Source organism: Orbicella franksi, chromosome 10 (genome assembly GCF_964199315.1).
Source record: "Orbicella franksi chromosome 10, jaOrbFran1.1, whole genome shotgun sequence".
NCBI lineage: Eukaryota > Metazoa > Cnidaria > Anthozoa > Scleractinia > Merulinidae > Orbicella > Orbicella franksi.
Genome location: NC_138154.1, coordinates 10,255,681 through 10,269,267, shown reverse-complemented (window position 1 = coordinate 10,269,267; position 13,587 = coordinate 10,255,681). Strand labels below are relative to the sequence as shown.

The window sequence follows — 13,587 nt, the reverse complement described above, 5'->3', positions numbered from 1 at the left end:
CTAACTATAAGAAACCAAACTAGTTAGGTGCCCATATATTGCTAATATTGCTAAATATAAATATGTAACATCATTCACTGCTAATATCGTTTGAACGTGACTAAAAGAACAACAACAAACACAAACAACAACAGGAGCGAAGGGTCTTAAGCTGTCTTCACACGGCAATCTTAAGTTGGCCAACTCGTGTTGGCGAATTTCCAAAATTTGGCAAACTCGTTCCTTCACACGTCAAACTCGCGTCAAATCACAACACACGGTAATTTTCAACATGGCCGACTTAGTGCAGTGGCACTCACGTAGAACAATGGAACAGAAGAAGAGAAGAGAAGACACAGAAAGCGAGAAAGATTAGGACGAAACTCAGTTTGTCTGCTAGCTCCTCCATTTTCTTTCGTTTGTTTTTACTATCTTTGTAGACTACAGATAAAACGTCCCAAACAGCCGGACAATTATGAACCTCTTCCATAAATTTTGAAGTGGCCCCAAGTTCATCTTGACTTGCGTCCGCCATTTTGTGAAGTGTCACGCAAATGAATCACGTGAATAGAGCGCGTGTTTTGATTGGTTGACAGTTGTTTGCCAATCGTTCACACGTCAAATACGAGTTTACCAACACGAAAAAGTTGGTGAAAAAGTTGGCAAGAATAGAGACAAGTTCTATTTGTCGCCAACAGTTTGCAAACGTGTTTGAAGACTGTTTTTGTGCCGTTCACACACACCAACTTGAGTTTGCCAACACGAGTTTGCTAACCTTTGTTTGCGTGTGAAGGCCGCTTAAGGTTATTCCCCAGTGTTGCATTGCGCATCCCTACTGCGCATAATTTCACGCGTGATTAGCGCGCGCGCATTAAAAAAATGGCGGCTTTTTCTTTTCAGCTGGACCTCGCCATAGAGGTAAATCGTCATTTTCTCGCAAACGAGTATGGTGACCTATCATTTTTTTTCTGTTTTGAATTGAATAATAAATTTCTCTGTGTAAAATAAATATGGAACAATTCTCAGTGCAGAACAAAAAGCAATTGTCAGAAACGTGAATTTAGCAAGCAATCGTGACTACAATCATGGTGCTACTATTAGGATATATATGGGTATAAACAAGGTGTTGTTGCTCTTAAACGAACATGGGGACCCCTCATTTTTATTTCAAAATTTAAGTTCCTATAATATAAACAATCAATAGGCAAAGTTTCACAAAAATCTCAGTGCAGGTTCTATTTCAGTGGAATGACCTTAAGGGATTCTTCAGACCCGCAGCTTAATCTTAGATTCCCAACAACAGGATTTGAACGTGCTTCATAAGCTCTAGCCACATTGACATATTCTATGTTGTTATACCTCCCCACTCAAATACGTTTTCTGATTGGATGAGAATGTGTCACGTACCGTTGGTCAAAACTCACTAACTTCCTAGGGAAACAATAACTTGAACTTTCGACTCGCATGTGATCAGGTCGTGCTCCTTGAAACTGCGGCAAATTTGTGTGCCAGCCGGCCTCAAGCAAATGATTTTTCACAGTTTTTTTTCGTTATTATTATTATTTTGAGTTGGGAGGTATTACAAAACACTAAATGACTGGCTACCCGGGAAACAGTTAGTTTTGTTTCCCCAGGACCCTTAGTGTTTCGCCTCTTTCGCCCCGCTATCGCTCGGTCAATACGGCAAGGTCTCGGTTGGAGATTTTCCCGTAAAGACCTCACTCTCGGTTAATAAGTAGTTATTAATCAGTTATGTTAAATATTGCCATCTTGTGATATTGAAGACTGAAGACATTGAGCTGATGACTCACGTAACGTTTCTACGACTTTATTCACAGCGAAGACGTGCAAGATTAGAGAACAATCTTTTGCATTTCACAACGGTGTCCAATATGTTTTTGAGTTACTGAGTAACATTTCCTGGATATAACCTCGCAATAAAGTCACGTTAAAGGGAATTAAGTTACATCGCGAGGGTAATTTTTAACAAGACGAAATGACGGGTTGTTTGGCTGATAGGTGTAGGTACCTTGTATCTCATGTGTCCGCCCATAGCCGCCGCCATTTTGGCGTACTCGGTGATGGGTCGCCTGTTCCCAACAGCTGATACTGGTCTTTTGGCCATAGCCTGCTGGCTGCTCAATACAACGTGCAACATTAGAACTAGTTAACATAACAAGCCACAACAAAAAGCAATCAGTAGAACGTGAATCAAAAGGATAATATTGAACCGGGTAAACTTTATGTGATTTTTTAAAAAGGGGAAAGTCACAGGGGCATTAGGCTGCGAGCAGTCTCTCTGTTGCTTGAAAATCCGTGGAGAAGAACACAACGAAGAACGCAACGCAGTCACGCTCGCACGTTCACTCGATTTGCGTTCTTCCCCACGGATTTTCGAGCAAAAGAGAGACTGCTCGCAGTCTACAGGGACATTGGCCAAAGCGGCTGTTAACAAGAAACGACAAGGAGTACCGCTATTCACTCTTAAAGGACCCTAGTCAGCCACACTTTTGTTTTTGTTTAACACGCGAGAGTTTGGCTATTATATTTTATTCGGAGCATGTCGAAACATAACCACTAAAGATGATTAAACGTACTTTTAGGAACACAACTTACAGGAAAGCAATACGATTTCGCTTCACCATGTAATATCAATAATTTCGGACTCGGACTAGGACTAGGACTTTGTGTACGAGTCAACAAAGTGTCCATCACCTGCCATTCTGAGAAGAAGGTTGTAACTTCCACTCTTCGTTCTCTTCATCGTAACTCGCTCTGTTTGTTAATTTGACTTTCTCGTCTGGAGGAATGAAGTTCTCTATTATTAACGTTCTACAAAAGAAAAAAAGGAAATAATCACGGTAAATAGCTTGTGAAACAAGGATTCCATAAAAATTATCTTGGGAAGAATTGACAGGCTACTTTAACAAATATGGTTACCACAGACATCAGTTTTCAAAATTCCCTGATTTTCACCTGAATATAAATATCAAATTGTTCCTCATTAGGGAAAAACTTCAGTGACATCACAGTAACCCGAAATGTTTCTTCAGCCTTTAATGGAATTGAATCAGCCATACTAAACTATTTCAGATTTTACTGACTTTCCTTCAAAATGTAATTTTTTTCCTAACTCAAGATAAAATCCGTGAGTTTTCCCCGACATTAAAGATTTTTTCCTCCTGAACAATTCCTGACCTGTGGCAACTCTAAACAAAACCTCAGCTCATGTATTCTCAAGACCTGGAGTCGGTTTCTCGAAAGCCCCGGAAATTTTTCGGGCCCAGAAAGCCATTTTAAAAATTAATCTGTATCTAAAAACTTCTTGTATGAACGGAATCTGTTCATATTAAGAATATTTGAGTAAAACAGCTCTGTAATCATAAGGTTTAAGATTTTGCTATGGCTTTCCGGGTGCGAAATCTTTTCGGGAACTTCAAGAAACGGGCCCCTGGACTAACTAGCCGAAGTTTTAGTTTGTAACTCACTTTAGTTTCAGTTCCCTTGTCAGATCCTCCAGTGCTTGCTCTAACTCTTGCCTTTCTTGAATATGCACTTCTTGCTGGTCAGAGATCTCCGACCGAATGGTTTGTAACTTTACAAACAACTGCAAGACAGGTTTCAGACTAACAAGTTAGCTTTCTACGTTGCTTCACTAGATTTTCCCTTCCTACGTATTCTACGCTCTTGAAACGCTTCCCTGTGCTCTTGCACTGTCGAAGTGACTGCTACACAGACATTTTTCTCTGTGTGGTTTGCGATTTTCTGCTTGTTTTATTATTTTCCTCTAGTCCGCTGAGTACAAAATGTAATTCAAAGTCTTGCATCACCAGTGGATTCTTCGATGATAGTCATTGCATTCACTGACCGTCTCCATAGCTAATATCACATGTATTTTGTGATATTGGAATCTTTGAAGCGATGGCCACTCGAGAAGGAGAGACTGTATTTTATTAAACTTTTTTTTTTTACCTTTTTCAGCTTCTTAGTTTTGGTATCCACTTCTTGTTGAAGCGATGTGAACGTTTCTTTTATTTCCAGGGAGTTTTCGTCCTTCTCCTCAAGCTTTTGTTGCATTTCTCTTTCACGGCGCTAAAAATGAAATAGAATTTAGAGACAAAGAGAAAATTTTGACAAATGTGAAAGCAATCCTAAGAGAATAGTGTGGTATCGCAGTAAACGAACGAGCAACACCGATACAACATTGAAACAATAAGAATCGTGGAAATATTAACCCTTTAACACCCAAATTTTCACAAAAAATGCCATTAAAGAAAAGCACAACTTAACCTTCTGTTTTTTTGACAAAAATGCATAAGATCTTTTATCAGCCCAAAGTTTGCTCGTTATAAAGACTTAAATAGGTAAATTGGACAGAATTATGGAGAAAAGAGGAACTTTTGGAAAAAAATGTACTTTTCTCTAAGGAAAACAGGGCTGGGTATAATTGGAGCGAAATAACTTGAAGCTCGAATTTGAGCCTTGTTTTGCTGGGGTTGAAGGGAATTAGAATTGACTCTTCTATTCAAAAGGAGGTTTTAATTTTAGTAAAGCTATACGTGATAATCATATATTTATCAATTTATGTAGAGGAATTTTGGTGCTACCCGGAAAGAGGAAAGCGTGATAAGCGAGTTCGACAGCTAGTACATGTCATTACCTGTTGTTCAGCGATCTGTTTTCTTCGTTCCTCTAGCGCCCGTTCTTGTTCAGACGTTTTGTCGATAATGCTCTTCCCTCCAACCAGTAATTTGCTTTCCATCATCTTTTAAGAAAAAAAGACAGAAACAAATCTTTAACAAGATGCCTTAACCCTCGTGTACAGGCCTTATCTTGTAAGCTTAGTATATAATTAATATGACATTAACCAAAAGCTCAGAAGAAAACGATCCCATTCCACTTTTAGTTACCGTTGTTATAAATCAACTTACCTTGATTTTTGATTTTAAAGCAGATTGTGCTTCTTGTTGCTTTTTCAACAGGTGCGCCCTCTTCTGAATTTCACCCATGAGTTTCTCTTTTTCCTTAAAAAAAGAAAAGTAGAGAATGAGTAATAGTAAAAAGTGGTATCAACTGAAAAATTCTTGTGTTAAATAATCAATAGCCTCCATTTGGCGCGAAAATATGCTCGAATATTTGTCCGCGGACATTATCTGTTCCGAGAAGCAAACAGTTTTCCGAGAACGTACCTCGAGGAAAACTGAGCATATCTTCGCATCAAATAGAGGCTATTGTGCTTATTATCCTGTTAATAATTTTTGCAAGACGCACAGTTTCTAAAAATGGGAAATATCACTCAGATATTCCTCAGTTTTAGCTGGGGATTATACATAGAAATCGAGAGCGAAAATCTAATTGTTTTAGTATAAATCTACCAGTCGTTCAAAACTTTATCTCAATCCTCTTCACAGACACTTCGAAAACGCCAAAAGGCGGCCGTCATTTTGTTAACAAGGGCACACTGCTACGTTACTCACTATCAATCACAGAATAGATAGTGAGTAGCGTAGCCAATCAGAGAACGGCATTCGTGATAGAACCGGCGCTAGTAGATTTATACTAAACTCGATAGAAACACGGTACATGTTCACAGGTGAACGAGAAATAAATCAACGCTTGGTGAATGCACACCTCGGCCATCATTGTGTGGTTATCCTGCGGAGATTTCTTGTCTTCTTCAAGCTTGATTTTATCTTCTGTGCTCTTCGATTCTCCTTCCTCGCCTTCTTCGTCTTCTTCTTGGACGATAGAGCCTTAAAAGGGAAACAAAACAAAACAAGACAAAAATATATAACTAAACAATAAAACACCTTCAATACAACACCCTTTTCAGGTTTTCAGATTCTCAGATACTGTAGTTGGTAAAAACGGTACAAAGCTTCCAGCAGCAGCAGTAATAATAACAATAACAGAAACAAACGAAGAAACACACAAACTACAAACACGTTTTCGCCGCAGTTTTTTTTTTATGTGCGTTGAAAAAGCGGATGCTATTATCGTTTCTCTGTACTGCACCGCGTGTACTGTAGTGGATGAATCTCGTATTTCTCATCACCTTTTGCATAACAATGTATGATTATCGACAGGAGAAAATAGATGCTGATCACATTTGGATTGAAAGACCAATGAGGGAATATTTTTTGAATCATTTCTCTAACGCACAAAATTATTTCCTAATGGAAAAAAATCAATATTCCCACTATTTGACTGGGACTAGCTTGCAACTAAGGTTATAACATAGCGCGCGGGCTGGTCCTACCTAATTCCTATTGAGCCATCATGAACGAAATCTCTTTTTATGATAACTGCAAGAATTCTCGCACGCTCATTGGCTAATTTTTGTCAATAAGCTGACAGACACGTGAATTTATAATTTATGCGATGCGTCATTGAGCGAGCGCGGACAATTTGACAATTTGTTACCGTAAAAAACAAATTGACATCAGTTTTTAATGCTTTTGTCCTGTTACTGACAATGAATTTCGTCATAACATTGTTAAAGTAGTCTGCGGATCCATTCGGCTTAATCGCCTCGTGGATCCACAGCTACTTTGACAATGTTATGACGACATTCATGATCAATAACAGGACAGACTCATGAAAAACTGACGTCAATTTGTTAAATGTACGCACGGCCGTGCGTATATGACTTGACGCGTGCATTTTCAACATAGTTGCAAAATTTCCGTCGAGTTTAGTGCAAGTTCCTTTTGGTTAAGTTTCGGCAATGTGAAGATTATTCTGAACGATCCAAACCCTACTTCGAGCCTTTGACTTTTGCCAAGCTAAGACGTTTACTTAAGGTGATTCCTCAAAATTGCATTGCGCATCCCTACTGCGCACGATTTTCGCGTCATTAGCGCGCGCTCACGAGCGCATGCACATACATAACATATACAATATCGTTGCTTTTTCTAAACGGCTCGGCTTGCGAGAGACAAATCGTCGTTTTTCCCTCGGATACGAGTACCGGGACCTAACGATTTTTTTTATTTAGTTTGAATGCAGAGATCACCTTCTCTCTATACAGTGAATATGGACCAATTTCTATCGCAGAGTAAAAACTTATCACCGAAAATGAGAGCATAGCTAGCACTCTAAAAGATAATATGTGGCCCCAGAAAACTGCGTGCTTAACAAATAAAGAAGCCTCGACTGTGCTCTGTTCTGTCGTAAAGTACGCAGGAAGTGGTAGAGCACGAAAGAAGTGTAGGGGAAAACACGAGACGAAGTCGAGCGTTTTTCCCCACTTCTTGAGTGCTCTACCGCGTCCTAAGTGCTTTACAACGGAACAGAGTACAGTCGAGGCTTCTTTATTTGTTTTATGATAAAGAATTCAATAATTTCCCCACGCATTCGGCTGAATTTTCAAACCAAACTTTGTTTTCCAAGTGACGTCAGCCGTGCACTGTTCTCTGATTAAAACCGCTAAAATAAGCCAATCACAATCCTTGTTAGAACTGTTCAAATAATTTGATTGGCTAACGAAGCGACAGCTGTCAATCACAAACTGGACTTCATCTAAGCTTTCAGTTTCGAGTAGTTTCGAGCGGCTTTCGAGAGAAGAACGATGCCTTCAAAGTTCGCTTTTTAGTTAATTTTTAAGTACGGATCTAAAGGCATGTGAAGGTTTTAAAGTCCAGAGGAATCCGGCCGTATTGTGGCCCATGAAAACGTGTACTTTTCCAGTGGAAATTACGAATCGCGGAGCTCAAAGCTTGCGGATGAAAATGCGAAAATGCGAAATGGATTTGAAAGGAGCTACAGTTATTTTACGGCTTGTAGCTGCATGCAGCAAAATTGCCCGAACTAGCGTAAAAGTTAGAAAGACTAAACGGCTAGCGCTCCCACTGGTTCTACTCCGAGCACAGAAGAGAATATCAGAGCAAGCTTTGCAGTGACCACTCGTCGGTTCACTTCACTGAGATGACCGGAGAACGAGCGTTACTACACTGCATGTAAGTGTTGTCTTGAGGAATTGATCATTTTTACAAAAATAAAGCTTCTCACCATAAACAGAGACAGTTCAATTGTTGTTTTCTGTCGTTGTTTTACTTAAGTGTAATTTCTGCCTTCGTAACAAATATAATGTCTTCTATTAAATCCATTTTGAAATCACTGGTTATCCTTGCAATCTGATTGGCTCTCAGTGGTGCGATTTATTCACGAATTTTTTTGCTCTAAATCGCATCTTTTTCTCAGCCAATGAGAATGGGACAGTAAAACAAAACAACCAATCAGATTTCAAGATTAGTTTGAAGTAATCAATAAAATTTCAGGAAAATGAAAGGCAAAAAGCCATTGTGTGGAGAATTTTGCAACTACTATTGCCAAAATTTTGCTGTTATTGTAGTTTTTTTCCAAAAAATAGACGAATTTAATTAATTACAGCTTCTGAATGACGATTATGAGCTCCTTCAGGCCGAAGACCTTTCTTTAATGGAAGTTTCCAACTTTCAGTGTCCATTTTGACGAATATTTTGGCGATTTTTCTTCAACATCTGCTCAAGATCCGTATGATACCGAGTCCTGTAAAACATAAACAAACGAAAACCACACAACAACAAATTCAGAGCCATCTCAAGAAGGTAGATGTTTCCAGGTTTCCCGTAGTTTCACACGAAGCAACAAAAGAGCTCAGCTCTGTCGCTGTGAATAAACACTGCACAAAATAGTGAATGGACGAACGTCTTACGAAGCCCGTGCCAGTGCCGCCATTTTGGAAATATCTTAAAACAAATGGTGCCGCAAGAACTTGACAAGGTCCTGAGTATTGAGTCCCACGCCGAGGTCACAAAAAGAAACGGAGATGACAACGAGCTGGACCCCTTAAAATCATGCCATTGAATGGTATTTAAAAGGAAAAAAAACGTACTATCCACTGGGCATCGTGCACTCGAGGGAGTTTCACAGCTCAAAAGAAATCGATCGCAGAATTACACAGGATATGCACCTTTAAATCCCTTCTCCAAAGACAATGAAAAGTCTCAGCCTCAACCACAGAAGAAAGGAAGGCTCTCCATAGTTGATTCAGGCGACGAGAATTGAACTTTTATCTCTGAAGTACATTATTTTCGTTCTGACTTCAGAACTGCTTGTTTCTTTGTCATGCTCGAATGAGTTTTCGTCACATGACATCGTTTTGCATACTAAATGAGACGAAAAGGCGTTTCCGGTTCCGCTTTTTTTTAACAAACCGGCTACTGGAACAATGCACCAAAAATCTAAATTTAAGGCGACAAAATTGTGCGATTTCAAAATGGATTTAATAAAGTGGCAATTGAACTGAGTGGAGTGCAATGTTGGTCTGAAATCATACTTCTGATTTCAAATCGAACTCGCGCTGCGCGCTCGTTCGTTTTTGAAATCACGCGTATGATTTCAGACCAAATTGCACTCCACTCAGTTCAATTACCATTATTTATCGAAGCACTGTTTAGGTTGAGAATTTGTTTATTTCGCTACGTGTTTTGTCGGCGGGAATCTAGCAAAACTTGTTATTTTAGTAGTTTTAACACAACTGTTGCTAACAATGGTCTCTGTGAGCCGTATTTACTACAGACAAATAGCTCGTTTCCATTGCGTTTGTCTGAATCACAGGGGATGTTTAATTTGGGGCAAATTTGTCAAAATTCCGAAGCAAAAATTTGGAAGCCAACTTACCGTCATCAACCCGTGCTCTGTTCTCTAATAAAGCACGCTCTTTCAGCCAATCAGAGCACGCGTTATATGGAAACTTTATTATAATTGGAACATATTGTATCCCTGTCGACTAAATATGAGTGCCTTTATCATCAAACGTACATCAAATCTCTCCTTAACATTTATGCACTGCATCCATTGTTGTATTTCTCGCTTAAAGCGTAAGTTGAACGGTTCAAATATAAACGTTTCTGAAAGCAGATAATTTCAAGAATTAAGGGGGTTTATTGAAAATCCTCCAGTTCCTAAACGAATACGGGAACCCCCCTTTCTTATTTCAAATTTTAAGTTCTCTTGATACATTTATAAGCAGCCAACAGGTAAAGTTTGAAAGAAAATCTATTGTGAGTTCTATTTCGATGGAATTACCTTAGACTTGAGTATTTTGACTTTGCTTGTCTGCAGTTTCAATGAGTATTTTTGACTTTCTTTGCCTACATTTTCATTATAATTAAATACGCTTTTTTCGTGCTCTCCTAACTTACCGCGTGCATCCATAACTCGATATACGCAGACTAAGCATGAACCAATTCTTTACTAATGCGGGGAGTCTTTTGAAATGTAAATGACATTTGTCTCTTTTTAATGATATTCCCCGCATGAGCCTCCATTGCAAGCTAGTTCCAGTCCAATACCAAAATATGCTCCATTACAGGTGGGATCAACATAATAGTTTTCTAAGGAGCAGCGACACAAGAGGAGAAATAATAAATCGAAACTGATAGACAAGGGCGTGAAGGACTGAGCAAGATGATTATGACCAATAACAAAACAGAAACTTTTCAAAATATTGTCGCCGTGACGTTACTCCTTAAGTTGAATATCTTTCTCAAGACACTCCTGCAATCCTCACCATTTTCCCTTTGTCTTCTTTTCTTTGCCTTCTTTGATCCTTCTCCTCCTCCACCGCCACCGCGCCTTTCCAGCTCTCTCTTTAACCTGTAAATAAAGTAATAGAGTCAGACCAGTTCAGTATCATGTAGCAGTCAACCAATTAAAACTTGAAGCTGAGTGTGCGGGAGGCGCACCTCGGTCAAACGACGCTTAGGACAACGTCATACTGTGGCTTCCAAACATTTTGCATGGATTTCTCAAGCCCCGTGCACACTGCACCGGAGAAATTTGAAAACGCAGCTTTATTGCTACGGTTAGGCCTACCGTCCACACTAATCCGTCACGAAAACGAAGTTTTCATTCAAACCGATGGAATTTGAAAACACCGGCTTTATGAAAGACACTTTGAAATGAGGCACCTTTTAAACATAATAGGGCACTTAATATTTGAGTACGAGAACTACTTTTCAATTCTAGTTTGCAGGCTTCACATCATAGCGTCACATAGCCATCTCATCCCATGAGCTGCCTTTGTATTAGGAACTTGTTTTGAGTTTAGGAACATTGTTTCTGTTGCAGTTTTCGCCGCAATGAGCCCGCGCTGTATGCGGTTTTCATATTGTTACCCATTAACCCCTGCGGGGAAAATTTTGCCATGTGCTATCAAAAACGGCGCCGCCATGTTGTTGTTTCGATGGTTAACCGTAAACTGAGTCAAGTTTTAGCGTTCAGGACGGTATTAAGGTCGTTCGCGGGAAAATTGTCCAACGTTGATTTTTTTCTGAGACTTTTACCATTATAAGATGATGAGTTAGTTATGCCAGATTTTAATGGAGATTTTAGTTGTGTATCACTGGGAACTTTTCTCTTACTTTGCAATCTCCTCTTGAAACTCTCTCAACAAGGCATCCTTAGGATCTTCGTTAATCTTGGGCTTGTTTTTGATGTTCTTGGCGCGATTTGCATATCTGCATCAACAAGAAAAACGGCTTGATTAATTAACTTCAATCAATATAAATGACAATCATGAAAACTGCAGAAAGTACACAGTATTGCTCGCGAGTAACGCGACACTACAGCGCATAATCGTACCTGAGACAAAATTCTTGATCGTAATTGGTTCTCTACGTGCCTATTTCTAATGGTGATAGGACCGAGTGGAGTCCAATTCGGTCTGTTATCATACGACTGAACGTTAACAAAAGTACGATTGTTAATCACAAGTATGATTACAGACAGAATTGGACGACACGATGTCCTGTTACCAAATAATCATAACCATTACAATTCCCACAAAAGTAAAAGTTTCATTTGAAAAAGAGCTTTTAATAGTCGTTTTAAATATTGTAATTAAAAACATGGAGAATAGCTTTCAAAATGGCAGTTTAGTTTCTTTCAAAACAGTCACTAATGGAGACTTAACCTCCACAATTTTACAAAGTCAGTTTCTTGAAATGGTTACTATAGTGGTTGTAATCAATGTTGTAATTGGTGGATTTAGTGGAGAGGACTCAAAATGATTGGCTCATGTAACTGTCTGATTTACAGGTGTCCGATTACAACTTTGCAGATTAATTAGAGCAAAATACAGCCGTTTATGCACCAATCACATTTGAGGAAATTGTACTTGTTAATCATAAAAATCCCAATTTTCTCGATTGTGACTGGTTTAAAAAACTCCTATTTTCCACTAATTCACTTGCCAAGTTGTTATCGGACAGTTTGTTATTGGACAATTCTATAAGCCAATCACATTCAAACTTGTAGTTTAAATCAACCAATCACATTCAAAGTTGCAGTTTAATTTCAGAGTGACATTAAACAATTTACGCCTCTTTTGTCAGTCTTTTAATGCAAATTTACCCTTTCTATCATAACTTGGCTATTCTTCTTTTCTCGGAAATTGTAATTTTTATGATTAATTGATAATAAGACTTCGTGTCGTCCAATTCGGTCTGTAATCATACTCGTGATAAACAGATCGGACTCCCACTGCACGGTCGTCCGATTTTGTTATCACTCGTATGATTCCAGACCGAATTGGACTCCACTCAGTCCTATTCCATTGCGAATTGTACTCCACACAGTCCAGTTACTCATGATTACTAAGTGAGCTCGAGCTCGTTCGATTTTAGATTTAAAAGATTTGAAAATTATACTCTAATTTTTGCATCCTTTTTATATGATACATGTACCTTAATGTCGTTATTGTCTCCTCAAAATTATAACTTGCCGGACCCTGCAAGAATATCACAAAAATAAACTTATCGGCTGTCACGGGAAACGCAGTTTAGTCGAATTCAGGAAACTAACATAGAAGATATCGCTCTTAAAGCTCAGCCTCAGTGCTGAGCTGAAATTTCAACTATCTATTGCCGGTTTTGATGTGACGTCATCATTTTCCAAACTAAGAAATTACCAATCCTTCTGTAGTTTTCGTTTCATCAGATGTAGGACCCTCTAATAACTTGACGTTTTGCCACGTTTAAGTCCGACAGGGCTCCTCAGTATGTAATGGAGCACGTCTGAATTTCCAAGTTTATGCGTTGCGTGACATTAAAATGGCGGCCCGAGAAGACTCTTGACTAGGTCAAAAGATGAGTTATTGCTCAAGTTTTTAGTAACTAAACAGTTCTTGCTCTATAAGAAGTGTTAATTTCAATGCGTCAGAGCTCTAGAGTGACAGGGCTCCTCAATATGTAATAGAGCACGTCTGAATTTCCAAGTTTATGCGTTGCGTGACATTAAAATGGCGGCCCGAGAAGACTCTTGACTAGGTCAAAAGATGAGTTATTGCTCAAGTTTTTAGTAACTAAACAGTTCTTGCTCTATAAGAAGTGTTAATTTCAATGTGTCAGAGCTCTAGAGTGACAGGGCTCCTCAGTATGTAATAGAGCACGTCTGAATTTCCAAGTTTATGCGTTGCGTGACATTAAAATGGCGGCCCGAGAAGACTCTTGACTAGGTCAAAAGATGAGTTATTGCTCCAGTTTTTAGTAACTAAACAGTTCTTGCTCTGTAAGAAGTGTTAATTTCATTGTGTCAGAGCTCTAGATGTTTCTGTTACTTTAC

The 13,587-nt window shown here is 39.0% G+C and overlaps 1 pseudogene across 1 annotated transcript in view; it reads right to left on the bottom strand.

The window, feature by feature from the left end:
• LOC145500460 (kinesin-II 95 kDa subunit-like) overlaps positions 1–13,587 on the bottom strand; it is a 34,703-nt pseudogene that overhangs the window by 3,320 nt on the left and 17,796 nt on the right. The window contains exons 14-23 of the transcript XR_014051073.1: positions 12,711–12,754; positions 11,388–11,483; positions 10,535–10,620; positions 5,611–5,732; positions 4,911–5,003; positions 4,640–4,744; positions 3,952–4,071; positions 3,468–3,586; positions 2,695–2,811; positions 2,009–2,114 (exon numbers count right to left, since the gene is read on the bottom strand). The product of XR_014051073.1 is annotated as a kinesin-II 95 kDa subunit-like (transcript). The remainder of the gene's footprint in view (positions 1–2,008; positions 2,115–2,694; positions 2,812–3,467; positions 3,587–3,951; positions 4,072–4,639; positions 4,745–4,910; positions 5,004–5,610; positions 5,733–10,534; positions 10,621–11,387; positions 11,484–12,710; positions 12,755–13,587) is intronic.